This window comes from Anser anser (genome assembly GCF_964211835.1).
Source record: "Anser anser genome assembly, chromosome: 18".
Classification (NCBI taxonomy): Eukaryota; Metazoa; Chordata; class Aves; order Anseriformes; family Anatidae; genus Anser; species Anser anser.
Window position 1 is genome coordinate 12,101,574 of NC_139739.1, and position 12,295 is coordinate 12,113,868.

At 44.5% G+C, this 12,295-nt stretch overlaps 1 protein-coding gene across 4 annotated transcripts in view; it reads left to right on the forward strand.

The window, feature by feature from the left end:
• Window positions 1-12,295, forward strand: part of TAOK3 (TAO kinase 3) — an 83,390-nt gene that overhangs the window by 22,665 nt on the left and 48,430 nt on the right. For all 4 annotated transcript variants that reach the window (XM_083803416.1, XM_083803415.1, XM_083803414.1 and 1 more), the window contains one exon: window positions 11,592-11,690. The gene's annotated coding sequence lies outside the window, so the exon portion shown is untranslated. The remainder of the gene's footprint in view (window positions 1-11,591; window positions 11,691-12,295) is intronic.

The window sequence follows — 12,295 nt, forward strand, 5'->3', positions numbered from 1 at the left end:
TGCAGCAGTCTTCTAGATGTTGAGCTTTTTTCAGTTTCATTCTGGAACTTGTAATTGATATGGTTGACAATATATTGAGTTTTCTTCTCGTTTTTTTGGTGGCGTGTGTAATCTGCACCGTGCTCTCCTGCCTGGTTAGGAGCCATTCATCGTTCCTGGTTGTACTGCAGGCTGAAAGCCGATGCCATTCACTGTGGGCTTTGCTCGCTTTCTTTCTCAAGTCTGAGTGTGAGAACACAGGATTTCTGTCTTCCGTGGCTTTGAAAGAATTAATATATCCTTAAGCCTTATATTCTAACATTAACACAATTATTTTCTTAGCTTACTGGTTAAGTACATTGAATTAGCAAAAAGGTGGTAACTGTATACTAATTATAGGAAAACAAGGTGCAGCTGTAACACTACTGGGGAGCTGCCAGAGCATTCAATAACCAGGCTGGAACCTGCTCATGGAGAGAGAACTGTGCATAGGCTTCAGGATGAGGTACACAACTCACTGTATTTGGATAAACAGGTTGCCTAAATTTGACACTTCTCAATGGATGCAGTGGTATGGAGTTGTATGAGCGGCTGTGCTGGCGTATTGGGGAGGGAGGGAGGGAGGGAGGCCGCTTGGAGCGATTCACAAAACGCAGATAAATTTCTGTCTGAAAGTCCTAGATGCTTCTCATGCCTTGCTGAATTAAGCTGGAGGTATCCAAAGCAACATTAGGCAGGGATGGGCATGTAATTCAGTTAGGTTACAAGGTAAGTTTTTATCTGAATTAGTCAAAACTGCTTAACTTGCCGCAGAGCTGTGCTCCACAAGCCTAAACTTCAGCCTGGGGAGTGTGAACTCCCGGGGCCGTACCCCAGTGTTTCTGTAAAGCGCTGGGTTGTGATCGGATGCCGGGCTTGGCAGGAGGTCTGGAGCAGTTTCAGGAAGGGTGGGGGTGTCAGAAACTTGCATTAGTGATGCAAGATGCCTCCGATCTGGATGAATGTGCACATTAGCATGCCCGTTGCATAATGAAGTCGCAGTGGAAACAGCTACTGTAGTGTCTTAAGTCCCAAAGAAGAAACAAGTTGATGGAAGAAGCCTCCTGCACCTATTCCAATGCCTGTGCTCGTCCTCCATTCACCCAGGCAGTGTGGCATTTTTGTCCTGCCCCTTCTGGAAATAGTCTGCGTATGATGCGTGAGTTTGTGTAGCAAGAGAGGTGAACCGTGCTGTATCTACTTCTCTTAACTTGTAAGTCTCAGACCGTCGGACGTGTCCTCAGTTTCTTCTCCGAGCTGATCTCCAGATGATTGCTTTCTGAAGAATATAAAACAAATGCAGAGCCTTCCTGGAGCCTCTTCTAGTGCTGTTTATTCAGAGGAAAGCATGAATTTTATCCTGCACCTGAAGTGGAGCGACATTCCCTGCCTTCTGTATATCCTGACGTGAAAGCACCTGTATGCCTTGGTGTTTTAGTGGAGTTATTGAGGGAGGGGCTGGATCAAAGCAAGCCCTTTTCAACCTTTCCTCAAATGCTTTTTTTCGACAAGTACATTTGTGCATGTGTTAGTGAAAGGTATTTTTCGTGTTGAATTTACCTTCAGGAAAGAGCTGATGGAAGTGCCAGGAGAGATGTGAATTTGGATTGGTGACCCCAGCAATATAAAAGTTCCTCCTGGGGTGCTAGTTCTGTGGCACAGCTCTCCCTCAAAAGTTATTGCCACAACCGAGCTGTGTTTGTGCTTTTCCTTACGTGAACTTCTGAGAAGATGGAGAAAACTCATCTGTATATTTGTTCCAAAAATAGACAAAGCCATGAAGAATCCCTGGAGCAGCCATGGCACAAACTCGCCAAGTAAGAAGTGGAGCAGCAGTGCTGAAGAGAAACACCCGGCGTTTTTGCTGATAGTGCTGTGGTTCAGGCACCACGCCCTCGGGCACAGACGGAGAACGCAGCCTTGGGACAGGAAGCAGAGAAAAATGCCTGTTAAAATCATTTATTTTTTGTTGGTATGGCCAAGCGTTGTCACTCGCGTTGCTTAGTGATTAGTTAGTTAGTTAGTGATTACCCAGTGAGATAGGAGAGGGCTTTGGCAAGCGACGAGGCTTTTTCTTTCACGTGTCATCCCATCCCGAGGGCTTAGTGAACCCAATTCATGTTTGGGATGGTGTTGGGATGAAGGAGGCAGTGCAGCAGCATTCGTCTGGCTCCAAGGGCACTCAGCGATGACTAAATCTCCTACTTCTCGTAGCGGTGAGGTGCTCCAGAAAGGAATACCTTGGAACACCTACATTTGTAAATTTGATACCTATTTGCTTTTGTTCAGATCTTAGGGGTCTCAAGTGACTTATTTTTGGATGGTATCCCTGTAGGTATTCAGAAGCCGCGTAGCTGTGGTGCTTGGGGACGTGGTTTAGTGGTACATTCGGCAGCGCTAAGTTAATGGTTGGACTCCGATCTTAGAGGTCTTTTCCAACCCGAGTGGTTCTGCATTTCTGTGATCGGTGCTGTGTGCTGGATGGAGCAGCAGAAAGGAACAGATCACCTGCTGCATTTTCTTATTTCTGTGCAGAGAGTTCTCCCCCCCTCCATTTGCTTCCTGATCCGGAAACCTAGATTTTATTCTGGGTCGCTGTTCTCTGGGTGACCTTGAATGGGTTATTTTGTTTCTCACTTTATCAGCTTCTGTGTTTTGTAAAGCCTGGATGCCATTGCCCTCAAAAGCTCCGAGAGGCAAAGTACGTGGACACTCTGGCAGGTTCCAGGTGACAGCAAAACCACTCAGTGGTGCTGGTGCTGGACGTGCCACATCTCAGTCCATGGCTATGCGACCTGGCTCTGCAGTGTGGTGCGGGTACTGCCTTGGGTATGCTGCTTTCTGCTGAGATTTGGGGTTTGCAGCCCCCTCCAGCCAGGTGGGTGATGCCTCCTGAAGAGCCTCACCTGCCTCCTGTGGCCACATAGCTGCTGGTATGAGGCAGTATCCCCAAAACGTTCATTTTATAAGTACACACAATGTCCACTGTGGCAAAGCATCGCTTCTTTCTGCTGGACAAAGGCAGCACAATATCATCTGTTTCTTTCCAGATTTCCAGCCAGCGCTCTTTTCAGAGGTTAACTGCTCCCTCCCGCTATACAATTATTAGGTAATGATGACATTTTGGCCGTTAGACATCCATATTTTTCCTTCTGTGTGTGTCTTTTTATTACTAGCCATAAAAAATGTATGTGCTAGAAAAGAATAAACTTGGAAAGCCAGTGGGTAAGTCATGTAATATTAATGACTGATTCTGTCTTGGCTGATAGATGCTAGATTAAATTTGTCTTCCTTTAATAGTAGCTTTCTCATGTGTAATTGAATTTTTGTGGACTTTTTCTAAATAAGCTTTTTCATGTTCAATGCCAGTTGCGAAGCAGACGTGGAGCACCTGGATGAAACAGATGTAGGCATTTTTTAATGATGCAAGTGTGGAAAAATTGCCTCTTATATATGTTAATGGTTGCAGCCGTGCCTGTAAATAGGTCAGGAAGGGAGCGGGATGTGCTCGAGTAGAACGGAGTCGCTGAGGGCGGACCGAGCTAAAATGATAAAACTGAAGTAGCCAAAAAGGCTGTTTCCTAAAGCGTTATCTCTGGCTGGCACGGAGGGGAGGGAGGCAGGAAGGAAGGAGAGCTGTAAAAGGAGAAGTGCACGCAGGGAGGGATTCGCGGGGCTGGTGTGTGCTGGGCAGCGGGACTGGGAGCCCTGGGGAACTGGGCTGGGGGCTGTGGGTGGGGTGGCAGCAGAGCAGGGCAGGGGTCCCGCAGCCTCCCTCGCCAAGCCTCCGCGCTGGGGAGGACGAACAGCACACACCGTGCCACGCAGCGCTCTCCCGTGGTCCGGAATGGAGAGGTTTGGTGTTTTAATAGTAAGCTCGTAATAAAAACTCACAGAGCTTTAGGATTATGGGCGATTCACAGTTCTAAATTCAGCGCTTCACGGTTACCTTCCTCTGCACCATCAAACAAGAAAAAAATCATCGCTGGGTTTGCGGTGGGTTCCTGCACGCTCTGAGAGGTACCGCGACCCTTGGAGCAGCTGCTCGCCTCCCGGTGAGCTTGTGCTGCGGCTGGTTTTACTGTGGCAAGGACCCTACTGCCTGACTCCTTTTGCTTCCAGAAAAATCAGTATCTGAGTTATATTTTCTTGCAAAAAGAATTGACAGCTTTTTTTAGTAGAAAACTACTTCTGCACAGTCAACTAATGTTATGACAAAGCTACCTGGCTCACTAGCGTGCTGTTAAGTTACAGGTTCTTATCCACCATAGCGTGTTTCTGTAAAGAAATCATTTTTTGCCCAGGTGTTATCCCAAGCTTTTCATTGAAATGTACACACGTCCCGCTGCTACAACGCTGCCTCTCCTTGGGTAGAGCATAATTATATGTTGACCTCAATTAGTAAACCTCGCTGCTTTCCGGTTTCTGGCTGGCCTCCGAGGGACAGCTCAGAGCCACGCCACCTAGGCCAACACCACGACAACTAATTTTGAAATAAAGGTGTTTTTTTGGTGATCCAAACTCTTAACAGCCACTTGGGAGTGCGGATGGTGAGCTGCTTGGGGACACAGCACTGCGGTCACAGCTTGAGAGGGGTTGCGGCTGTGGGTTTATCCACCTGCTGGGCTTGTTTGGGTTGGTTATGTGATGGTCAACTCATCAACTCCTTGAAAATACCTAAAAGGAGCTCAAAACCACAAAATGGGTAGAGCTTTGGAAGCCGTTCCATTAATAGGTAGGAAACTCTGAGTGTGCTGGTGTCTCCTCCAACCTGCGTAAACAAATTTGATGACTTATTTTTGCCTCTGAGTAACACACAGCATAATAGTCATGAATTTATAATTGTCTGGAGTTCTCTGGCTTGTCAGCAACATGATGAAGAGCTTGATAAAAACACTACAGAAAGCCTGATGAAAATGGGAAGGCAGGCAGTTTCCACATTTTCATGATCCATATCTGAAGTTTTAGAGGTGCTTTCATGAGAAGACCTGATGAAATTTATATTTGTATGATGCCTACATATGCTAGGATTTAAAATGTTCCTGTATCCTTCCTCCCTTTCAGATGTACCCCTGAATTATTTCAAGAGTGCCATGATTAAATACTGATGAAATTTTCTTGCTCAGAGCACGAAGCCTTTTTCTAGTCTGCAGTAGGATAGTCAGAAGCAGATGTCTTATAAAGTCATTGCTGGATTTTGAGCCGTGCAGGTATTGGGGAAGGGCTGCCTGGAATTAACTTCTATTGGTGCAGATGTGCTTTGAGGAGGAAAACAAAGAGGAAAAGCAGAAAAGACAACCCCCCAACCCCTCCAAAAATTGGTTTGCTATGCACACCCACAAAACAGTGCTGCTTCCAGGCTGCTTTGGAAAACCGGTTTAAAAAGAAGCACCTCAATGTTGAGCTTGAGCCCTACCTGATGCCACGTTTCCTTCTGCTTGTGCTGTTTCGTACCGTGCATGTGGCAGGTCGCGTTGTAAATGCTTCTGCTTTATGTGGAATCAGAGCAATATGGCTGTATCAAGTCCTTAAAGTGTTCTCTATTACGTGTCTAACAGAGGGGAGAAGGCTCCATCAGCACAAAATGGTACCTAGGGACGTTTTATGGGAAAGACCATCTTGGTGGTTAGATTTCTTTACCTGCTTTTGTAGAATACATGGGTATTACAAAGGGGTTATTATAGAGAAAAATTACCTACCCCTTCCTGAAGTGGGTTCAGAAGGGCCGTGCAGTGCTCACAGCTAGGGGTGAGGTTAAGGCCTGGTTTGGTGTGACCTAAAGGAGGGGGTCAGAAGCATGAGATGTGTGCCACCGCCTCCTGTTCCTGCTTTTTGATGCAACCATTGGATGAACACGTAAAAAGCAAAACTAAAACTGAGCGTGTTATTCCACAGGACTTAAAATTTGATAGGGTTTCATGAAGCAAATTGCAGGAGGACTTAATAGTGCTGGTCTTTATGGGAATGTTCATCAAGTTGTGAGCTTTGGACCAGGTGCAGAGAAAAAAGGTGACACTTTTCCAAACCCACCATTCAAAGGCAGAAGGTGTTGCCTTCACCTCTGCCGCCCCATTCAGCGTGATGTTGTTACTCTGAGGAAAATTAGAAGATCGCTGTAACTTTCAGCATGTATATTGTGCTTTTCCATAGGATATTCATAAAAAAGAAATTACTTTTCTTTTGAGGATAGTGACCGCACGTGGTGCAGCTTCCTCAGAAAGGCTGGTGGCTGCTCGATGTCGGACTTGTCGGAGCTTTCCCTGCTGCTAAAGCTAATTGTTCCTTGACCGTAAACCCACTGCTTTTCTCTTTTTATTGATTTACTTCAAATAACAGGGACAGTTGTCTTGTTCTTAGTATGTAAATACTACTAATAAAGATACTACAAATGGAACAAGGTGTCCTTTAAAAATGCTGCCCTTAACTGGGGGAAAATAAAACTTCACTAAAGGTACATATCTACAACAAGAAAGTTATTAGTTTAATTTCATATCCCAGGGCTACTGTGCACAGTGCTCACCTTTGTCAGTAAAGTACTGATTCATTTGTTTTATTAGCGTGAGTAATCTTTACTAGCACAAGCTGACTCGGAGTGATCCAACGCGCACGTAAGCAGCGGGGAGCCCTGAACCCACGTCTGTGCTTGCCAGGCTGGTGCTGGAGGTGGATGGCCGAGCTGAAGGCTTGGCACAGAAAAACCCTTTTATTTCTTTCTAGGAGAGCTGGGGTTTCTTCCAAACACCATGTAAACGTGGATAGAAATGGGATGTGTAACAGACTCGAACGTTTTGGGCAGTTGCTTCTTGCAAAGGCCGAGCAGTTCGAGGGGCAGGCTCCTCCCTGCAGGCCGCGGCCTAGTGCTGTCCTCGTCCCCCTCATACCCCTGGGGAGCTGCAGGACACTTCCAAATGCTCACAACCTTCCGTTCTGGTTGCTCAAGGTCCCTGCGTATTCTCCATCTTCATTACATACAAATTTGATCACTTTGCTCCTTAGAAATTTTGGGACTGGACGCACGAGAGGGTTGGCTGCTCCTCACCACAGTAAAATCTTCTCCACGTAGCTTGGAATCGGTGATGGATTTCAGCAAACAAAGGCTGTAGTACAGCTGCTTGTTGTGTACACTGTCAGAAAACTTTAAATAACCAGCTTGCATACCAGATATGTGTCGTAGTGTTTTACGCATTAAAATAAGCGCTAATATGCTAGGACGAACATGTGTTGCTTTCGGTTGCGTAGTATTAGTTGTACAAGTGAAGTATTCTTAGCTATCAAAGAAATGACATTGAAAAGCTTAAAATAGGGCTTTCAAGAGGTTTCTTTTCTTCTCAAAATGATCAGGCTGGACTTGAAATAACTTAATTCTTTGCTAGAGTAAAAGTAACACAGCTAGGCCAGCACATGCAATGTGATTGACTCACTTTCTCTAAGCTGAATCAGAAAACCTTTTTTTTTTTCTCCTTGTACAGCTATTATGACAGCTGGGACCCTTTGCATAATTAAAGCCTCAGGACCTGGATATGTTAGGAGTTGGAGTACCTGCTGCTGCAAAGTGAAGGCTCCTCATCCCCATGGGCAGGGAATTGGTGAGGGAAAGTTGGCGTAACTCGTTGCTAAAGCACCAAATGAGGCCTTGAGGCATAAGGCTTAAGTAGAAACTAAAGGAAAAAATGGCTCACACTTTAAACACAAACAGAAAAAAAGCGTTTTTGTTTGTGTTCTTGTGCGTGTGTGCGAGCACTGCAGTGGAACTGGAGCGTGTGCCTGCTTTGGGTCAGATTTCTGATTTAGGGCAGGTTTTACCAGCTGCCCTTGCACTTGAGAATTTCTTTAATGCTGTCTTCCAGATTTTGGGAGAGACTGAACTGAAGGAAGGGGGCTGTGTGTGTTTGTCCTTCTTGGAACAAGTATTGTGGTGTAAAATTATCCCCCCAAAATACTCACCTAAAAATGGATGGGCGAGCCGTGTCACACTGCTCTTCCTGCTGCCGCTCCAGCCCGCTTCCTGCAGGTTGTTTTTCTGCTTGCAGTGGAAAACTTCATCCTTGTTTTGGGAAGTACCTTGGTGTTGTTGGGAACTAAACCTAATTTTATGTGTTTCTGTACACACGTGTCACACAGCATGAGTCGCTTTCACGATTCAGGCTGTGCTTTATGAGCCGTATGCTTGCGCCTGAATACAGACTGGAGTTTTTGAGGTATTGAAATTGAGATTCTTGGGGGGGCTGGGAGCCATGCTGCAAATATTAAACGTACTGGGGAGCTAATGATGCTGGACGTGTTACAAGTTGCTTAGTAAATGAATAATTTCATAAAGAAGTGTCTTCAAGAGCGTGGCAGCAGTTGCAGACTTTGGCATGCAGGTAAGGTGACATCTTGTACGTGGCTGTAGCTTTACATACAGCACAGCTGGAAATAAGGGCAGTTTAGCTCTTCTTAAAAACGCTTCTGTTTGTATTTTGTTGCTCTATTTATCTTCAGGTCAAGAACTGTTCTGTTACTAATAGAGCCCTTGGAGGTCATAACTGGTAGCAGGAGAATCTCGGTGCAAATGTGCATGAAAATCAGAAGCGGTGCTGCCTGCTGGTTAAGTGGGAAGGTGGCTTGTGCTTGGGGACACCTTGCTTTTTTAAACCATTGGAAAAAAAAAAAGTGTTGTAGCAGCACGATACATGCAGGGTCTGGGCAGAGATGTCTGTGGGATGAGCTGCTGCTGCTTCATGGCACCTTGCTCTAGGTTATAGACCTTTAAAAATCAGTTTGCCTTTTAGAACAGCTTTTCAGATATGAAACAACTACGATAAAACCTAATTTGTAAATCTCCTGTTGCTACAGCTAATCTTCCCTCTGTTACCCTGCCTGCGTGTCATCTCCCTGTTACCCCACCAGGAAATTCTGAAGGAGATGCGCTTGGTATCAAATACTTTACCTCAGGTATTACATTGGCTACTTTAATGAACACAAAGACTAGTTTTCTCCCTGGGAGCCATCGCAAAGCAGATGCCTACCTCCTGAAGATGCTCACAGCACATGCATGTGGAAGCTTTGCTTTACTCGAGCAGAGCTTTCCTGTAAGCACACCAGCTATTTACAGGCAATCTTGAGCAATCACATCATTGGTGTGTATAAAAGGGTGCTGAAAAACCATTGTAAGTTAGCCTGTATTGCTAGATAATTAAAAAATATTCCTCTCGGAGACTATTTAAATTCTTAAACTCCCGCATCTTGATAATATTTCCCTTTCTTCTCTTCTGATTTAACTGGGCAGTGCAAGTTGCTCAGGTTTGGGGCCTTCGTGGTACTCTGTAAAACGTCCACACCAACTGAATGGTGTGATTATTTCTATGATTGACTTTGTCTAGATTTAATTAAACTGGTATTCTAAAGCTGAATGCCTCGATGTCGCAGAACCATTGCACAATGACAAATTGTGCTGCTGTAGGATGTTTCCTGATTTTTTTCTTTTGATCCTCAATGAAGAATTTAACCTGGGTGCCATCAGCAGAGCAATTGTAATGTGTTCAATAAGTTTCTTTACAGAGTTTTTTCGTAGAGGATCTTTCACTTATTTTTCTTAGTATGATTCCTTATGCTAAATTTACTCTAAAGAATTCATCTCTTTCTAGCTGCTTAGAGTATTTCAGAAATGGAGTGTGAGCAGTTTGTCCTCCAAGGCTGAGATTCTCAGCCGTAACTGTTGATTGAGAGCTTTAATTTCTAGGTAGGCAGTTCGAGGCATCTCCAAATGGCCTTATCTGAACCAAATGCTGTTCTCTCACACTCTGAAAATCTTGAGTCACTTGTCACATCCATAAGTCATTGCCCATATGATTAATGCTATTTTCAGTTGAAGGCTTTGGAACATGCAGTCTCAAATGCAGATTCTGGTGGACTTTTTGAAGGATGAAGAGCAGATACCAGGCTTACAGTGGAAGTTGTTTCTTGATGCATTAAGTACATCAGTAACTGAAACGGCCTGCTTCAGTTGATGGTACCTTGAACTTGAGTAATTTCTGCTGATGGCATTCAACTGCCATAGCGCTCTGAAGAATTGAGCCATCCAGTTCAAACTATCTTTATTTTAATCTTTCCGTTTCTAGAAGGGAGTTTTAATATTAAAAATGTGAATTTGCTAGCTTACCATGAAGCCATGTGGTTTGTATCTTTCCTGACGTAGGCAATTGAGGCATGAGACAGCACATCCAGCGCCGCCGAGCAGCCGTGCAAAGGGCTCCCAGCACCTGATCCAAGAGGCGCTGCAGGGGCTGTAGGACAGCATGGAGCACCGATGATCCATGCATGTCAACAGGGCTTGGGTTGCTCTCGATATGCTTCCCATCCCAGGCTTTTCTGATATCATTACTGGAAAACAATAGTCCTGCTGAGAACGCTTGCATATCGTACAGCATCGATACATATGTCAGTCCTGAATAGAGAATGACGTTGCTACTTAGAGCTTAACTTTAAATGTTGACATTTAATTTCCCATTTTAAATACCAATTTATCCTTGAATATTAGAGCTGCACTGATTTTGTTTTTTGCATAGTTCATTTGACTAGAGGTGGATAAATGTCTTCTTCCTCCGTTTGTTCTTATTGTTCTAAAGCCAAATGGGTTTTTCACTTGCCTGAAGAATGCCCGACCTGAAATGCTGCATTCTTGGCCCATGTCTGCAGGCATGTAGTAAATACAGGACCTTTGGGTGAGGCCAGTCAGCTGGGAATGAATACTCATTTCATTCATCTGGCTTCTGTCATCAGCTTGTTCCTGAGATACGTGTTTTAACTAAAATATCACAGAGTGGCTAAGACATTGGTGATCCTCTTTCTGAAGCTCCTCAGCAGGAAGACTTCTGTGCAGATGGCTTTTCCCTAATAAATGAGAAGCTGAGTTAGCTTGTTTAGCATTGATTCAGGTGTACGTTAATTCAGATTTTGGCAATACAGCTGTACGTATATGATGGCAGGTAGATTTCAAGCGCTCGGTGTGTTTGACCCCCCAAGAGGACGGGTGTTGTGGCACCGGTAGGAAGGGGTGGCTGCACTCAGTGAGTGCTCGGTGACCTGATTTGCACTGATGGGTCTAACTGCTTGCCCTCCTTTTTTTGTCTTTTAATTGCTCATTTTCTTCTCAGCGGAATGTGACAATGTTTGACTTATTAATGTTGAGGACCTTCTTTTGAGGTTTTGTAAGTCAGGTGCAATGAGCTGAGCTAAATACTAGCCTTAGCTTTGTGAGCTGTGTCCTTTTTGTAGGTGATCTAAAAAGCGTGGTGTGAGAGCAAGCTTCCGAACCAGCTTAAGAGCCTTTATAAAAGTCAAAGAATTTGGTGTTAACATCTTTTCCCGGTGTCCTGTTCTATGGTGTGGAACAAGCCCAATGGTTATAGAACACAGAAAGGGAGCATCTTCACCCAAAGAGAGATCACTAACATTTATAGCCAGTACCCTCTTTAACAGCACTTTCAAGTGATCCTTTGACAGGTGGTGGATTTCTTGAGGTGTAATATTTTCGTGTACTAGAAGATATCAGAATATTTTTTCTAAATAATAAAACTTGTTTTCCTTTGTAGGGTATCAGAGCGCGTAGAATTTGGGGAGACGAGAGCACACAACGATGCTGCTGAAAGGAATCTGAGCCACAGAGCATGCTTTGTGCCACAGTTACCCAGGTATGCTTCACCTCAGCGCTCCCCTAATGAGCCAGAATTTATTGTGCTTGTTGCTCCATTACTTGTCATCCCGAGCCAAGGAGACTGTCTCAGCCTCAGACCAAAATTATGCTCTGCTTTCATCATTGCTCTATCTGGATGCTGCTTGCAGTCTGAAATCTTCTGAAGCCTTTAATGTGCGTTTTAATTTTATCTGGTTGCTATATTTCAGCCAGTCTCTCTTCAAATGCTGCACTGATTTATAACATAAGGTAGGCTGAACGTTTTGGTGTTTATTTTCAGAAGCCTTTTTGTTTTAGGCACAGAGATGTGGTATCAATAAACTAGGTGCTGAGCTACATATGTGGAAATAGAGTTTTGAGGCTTGCTTCAGACTTGTCAGAAGCTGCTCCAGTTGACTCATCTGCAGATAATCTGCTGGGCTTCAGAATTTAAAAGCACGTGGGTAGAGACATCCGTCATTCCTTTGTACGCCAGTGTCTGTGAACCAATGCAAACTTTTCAGGATGTTTAGATGAGAAACGCAAAACTTTGTAGTGTTTTGTTTAAATAAAAGGTTTGGGATGGATATTTAAAATCTTCATTGAAGTGCACCTCTGTTCCAT